The 5,219-nt window shown below is 45.1% G+C and overlaps 1 pseudogene; it reads left to right on the top strand.

Annotated features, from left to right (window-relative positions):
* The first annotated feature begins 1,765 nt into the window (after positions 1–1,765).
* LOC104854739 lies at positions 1,766–5,202 on the top strand (annotated as a pseudogene).
* The last annotated feature ends 17 nt before the right edge of the window (positions 5,203–5,219 follow it).

Genomic DNA, 5,219 nt, shown 5'->3' on the forward strand with positions numbered 1-5,219 from the left:
TATTCCAGGGATGCAAGGACGGTTCAACATACGTAAGTCAATAAATGTCACACACTGTATTAACAGAGCCAGGGACAAAAACCACATGATCCTCTCGATACGTGCAGAGAAAACATTTGACAAAATTCAACACCCATTCATGATAAAAAAAAAACAACCCTGCAAAAACTTGGAATAGATAGTTGATATCTCAACTTAATAAAGGCCATCTATAAAAAGCCAACAGCCAACATCATCTTAAATGGACAAAAACCGAAAACCTTGATGTGAAAATCAGGAACAAGACAAGGATGCCCACTATCACCACCCCTCTTTGGTGCAGTTCTGGAAACCATTAGCCACAGTATTTAGACAAGAGAAGGAAATTAAAGCAATAAATATAGGAAAGGAAGAACTTATACTGTCACTATTTGCTGACAATATGATACTCTACAATGAAGACCCCAAAACCTCCACCAAAAGACTTCTAGACTTAATTGACACGTTTAGCAGAGTAGCAGGATACAAGGTCAACACTCAAAAATCAATAGCCTTCTTGTACACAAATAACAGACTCCCTGACAGAGAAATTAGGGAAACAATTCCTTTCACAATAGCTTCCCTAAAAATGAAGTATCAGGAATCAATCTAACGAAAGAAGTAAAAGACCTCTACACTGAAAACTACAGCACACTGAAAAAAGAGATCGAAGAGGATATAAGAAAATGGAAAGATATCCCCGGCGCCTGGGTAGGAAGAACCAACATAGTGAAAATGGCCATACTACCAAAACTGCTATAGAGGTTCAACCCCATGCCAAAAGAAATTCCAACACTTCATTTCACAGAACTAGAAAAAAGAATCCAAAAATTCATTTGGAACCAGAAGAGCCCTACAATAGCAAAAGCCATCATCCTAGGCAACGGAGACACGGCAGCGGGTATAACAATCCCCAATTTGAAACTATACTACAAAGCCACTGTGATAAAAACAGCACGTTACTGGCAAAAAAAACAGACCTGAGGATCAGTGGAACAGATTGGAAGATACAAAAACAACTCCAGATGTATTCAGCTACCTCATCTTTGAAAAAGGAGCCGACCATCCTCACTGGAGCCAAGATAGTCTCTTTAGTAAATGGTGTTGGAAAAACTGGATTTCAACCTGCCAACGATTAAAACTAGACCCTTATCTTTCACCATGCACTAAACTAAAATCCCAGTGGATTAAAGATCTAAATATTAAAAAAGAGTCACTAAATTTGCTAGAAGATAACTTAGGCAGAACTCTTGAAGACATTGGCATAGGAAAAGACTTTATGAACAAATCCTCAGTAGCACGGGAAATAGCAGAAAGAATCAACAACTGGGATCTCCTCTTATGAAAAAGCTTCTGCACTGCAAAAGAAACTCTCAACAGAACAAAGAGACAACCTACAATGTAGGAAAAAAATTTTACCAGCTGCTCCTCAGACAAAGGACTATTATCTAGAGTATATAAAGAACTCAGAACAATCAACTTCCCCAAATATAAAGGCCCAATTCAAAATGGGCATCTGAAATGAACAGACAAGGGGAAAAATGAGAACAAAGACCTGTCATATAAAGGCACAAGATTCCAACGATGAATGCAACTTTACTGTATACCTAAAATGTACCAAGAAACTCAATGAGAGGGGGAAAAAAAGGTTCAGTGGTGAAGACCTTGGCACAGGCATAGGAGGTGGCCCTTCCGGAGTTGCATGCTGCGGGGGACACGGAGATGACATGAGCATGAGTGGCGCAAAATGGCTAATCACATGCAGAACCAGACCCCTCTAGAGAACTTGCACAAACACCTATATGGAACAACAGATACAACCACTGGACTACAGGCAGAGAAAACCCTGGTGCAATTAACCAGTAGCCCCCACTACCTCAGCAAATGCCAGCTGCTTCTTGACAGAGGAAGGTCATCTTAATCCCAGGTAGTGGCAGCTACATGCCTTACCCTACTTGTATCAAGCAGAAACAACCCCTTACTATTGGAGCCAAAAATAGATGATTCAAAACGAGGTACTCAACTACCAGGGCCAATTGGCCAAAGTTTGCTACTATCGTGACAAAGGCACTTAATGAGTTATATGCCAGAACCATGAAACGGGGATGACTTGACTGTCAGAATGATGACTCTGTCTTCAGAAATGCAATCAGAGGCCTGAAGATTTAGCTCAGTGGCACTGGGTCTGCCTCAAATGTGCAAGGTCTTAAGCTTGATCTCTGGTACCAATAAATAAACAAACAAACGGACAAACAATGAATCAGAGATGTCACTGACAGGCACCCGGAGCGAGACCCCTGTCCAACTGAGAGAGAACATACCCCAACGGATGCACTGCCTGGAAGAACAGGGATGACAGGAAGCGAGGGACTGCATTGCTCATTCACATCTGCAAGCAGACCGATTCTCCGAAAGAGCACAAGGGACTTGCTGAACCTTGCTCTACCTGCCGTTGCCCTCATATCCTCATCTTGTGCTTTCAACCAGCCTTAAGCCTATCACCCAAATGGGTCCAAAATGTTGCACTCTCCGAGCTGACACCCACTCCCCTACCGACGCTCCCCTACTTCGACTGTGTTCACACTCCTTCCCAGGCCATAGGTCTTTTTTCTCCTCAGCTCGTGTGCATCCAGATGGCAATAAACTCACTGCATGCTGTTTAGATTTTGCTTGCCTCAGTGGTCTCACTCATGCTCTGATCGAACCTTACAGTTAGGAGGATTTTATAGGAAAGTGTCGAATATTGCATCACTGGAGTCAAAATTTTATCTCAGCTAACCAATAAAATTAATCAAGCAGATGCAGCCCATATTTTAATGACCGCGTGAGAATGGCTTCTTTCTGAGATTCTTCACTATTGGAAGGCTTCGTGCTTTCCTGCAATTGACTAAAACAGGCTTCAGCCAAAAATCTGAACGTGAACAATGAAAGCGAGCATGGTTTGCTCGTGCAGCTGCTCAAACTCACCCACAACTGCCTGAACTCTGCTTTCATCGGCCCTTTCACTGAAGAATCCTCAGGTGACCTCTGTACAGCGCAGGTTCCCACCAGCCAGAGAACAGCATTCTTAGAATCTTCAAATCTGCAGCTCATCCTGGACCTTTGTCATTCCATTCCTCCTTCGTCCTCACCTCTGGTATTATCCTGCTTAATACAGATTGCCTTGGTTAAAAGATCCCTGTTTAACAATGGTGAGAGACCCAAGTTTCCCATTTTGATGGAGCTAAGTGAATCCTGGAATAACCCCAGAGTTTATCAGACCCCTACAATTACCATGGGCTTTGTGGATGGAAGAAAAACTTCCGACTGGGAGAATTGTGGGAGGTGGAAAACTACCCTGAGTTCATCCGACTGATAGCCAACTTCACAGTGAGCAGCCTACAGCACTGGCAATTTGCTCCAAATACTGTGCACTCTCTCCTGAGCCTGTGGCAGGGGCTGGCAGCCTCTCCGCGATCTGCCAAAGGCAAAGAAGACCACATGCTAGAAACATATACTGCTGAGGTCAACAAAGCCTACATCCCTTCCCAGTTGGATGGTGTACATCCTACTGAGAGATGGCGGGGAAGACTGCATGGAGGATACAGGTGTGGCCCAGCAGCATTTGGACCAGCTGTCCACCATCGGGCACTGAGAGGAAGAGAAGACCCGTACACTCCTGTGGAGGTCTCTGACCAGTTGGCCCAGTCCTACCAGGAGCTGCTGCAGAGTGCCAGTGCCAGCCTGATGGATATCACAGGACAGGAGGGACAGATGACCTGGCTGGTGTACATCACTGCAGCCAGGATTGGTGGGCGGATTTCCTTTGCCAGGACTGAGAGCAGGAAGGTATAGATGGCACGCTTGTCTGTTGGGTGTTGCAGCTCATCAACCAAATAGATTCCTGCTCAGCTCAGGCATGTAATGAGAACCTCAAATTGCCCATGTGGAGTTTTTCTGAAGTTTCGTAAGACCTACATGGGAGACAAAGTGCAGAAATCCTGGAAGCTGTTCAGCAGACTCTCTGAACTTCTCCGTTTGAATGATGAGACCAAGTTCCTAAGCAATTTCATAGGAAAAATCATGACCAACTTGAAGAACTGGGGCACTGTGAACCAATCATCTCCAAGACACTACAGCTTCTCAATGACCTATCCATTGGTTACAGTACCATAAGGAAGTTAGTGAAGATTAGTGCGGTAGAGTTCACGCCGAAAAATCACAAAAACAAGCACTCTTTATTTTTGGGCATTAGGAATCAGCCAACCTGACAGATAGGCCACATGGGACTTCCTTCTTCACAGCGCTTGGGTGTCTCATCCAGGTGGATTTAGGAGGGGAAGAAAGATCAGTATGAGCAGTTCATGTTGCCGCTTACAGCAGAATGCGTGGCTCTGGCCAAATGTGTAGCACTAACACTTGCAAGGAGCAAGAGGCAAAGGGAACTCTATTTGGCCTAGTGAGAGACCTGACGGGCATAGCTTTTGCCTTCAATGCCAGGACCAGCTTCTTGATGCTGTTTGAATGGATATACCCATACTACATGCCAGTTCTCCACAGGCAACTGAGCTCTGGCACCATGATCCAGTCTGCACCACACCTGTTCTCAAGCTGATTGCTGGCCTAGTTCCTAACAGATCTCAGTGGCTCCAGTTTGATGTCTCTTCCCCCAGTGGCATCCTGACACTAGGAGAGGTACCGAAACATCTGGTCTACGTGCCCAAGCAAAAGGACATCTTACCTCTCACAATGCTGGAGGATGCCCTCTGTGCACGTTATGTCAATTTCAGAATCTTCCACCTCTGTGGAGACGATGTCGTGGACAATGCTCTCCAGACCTCCAATAAGCTGCTCTTCTCCATTTCCCACAGTGACCTCCAGGACTACCCCAAGCTCAGTGAGTCTCTCTAGTCATTACTGGAAATCCTAACTCACGACTCTATGAAATGTACTGCAAGTCTGGGACCACAGATCATCGTGTAAATCGTCTCTTCCATTTCTGAAGGACCTACCGAACCCAACAACGTGGTATGTATGCACAGTGTGCTGCTCTTGCCTGGACCACATTGTGACATACCTCTTCAAGCAGCTGTCACAGAGTCATAAAAAGGGAAAGATGGCCCTGAACAGGAGAGTGACCACTTTCTTTACATCATGCAGCAGCATCCAGAGATGAACCAGCAGGTGCTGTCCACGGTGCTGAACGTCATCTTTGTTTTTTG

Source organism: Fukomys damarensis, unplaced genomic scaffold, assembly GCF_012274545.1.
Source record: "Fukomys damarensis isolate Sample0158 unplaced genomic scaffold, DMR_v1.0_HiC HiC_scaffold_73947, whole genome shotgun sequence".
Lineage (NCBI taxonomy): Eukaryota > Metazoa > Chordata > Mammalia > Rodentia > Bathyergidae > Fukomys > Fukomys damarensis.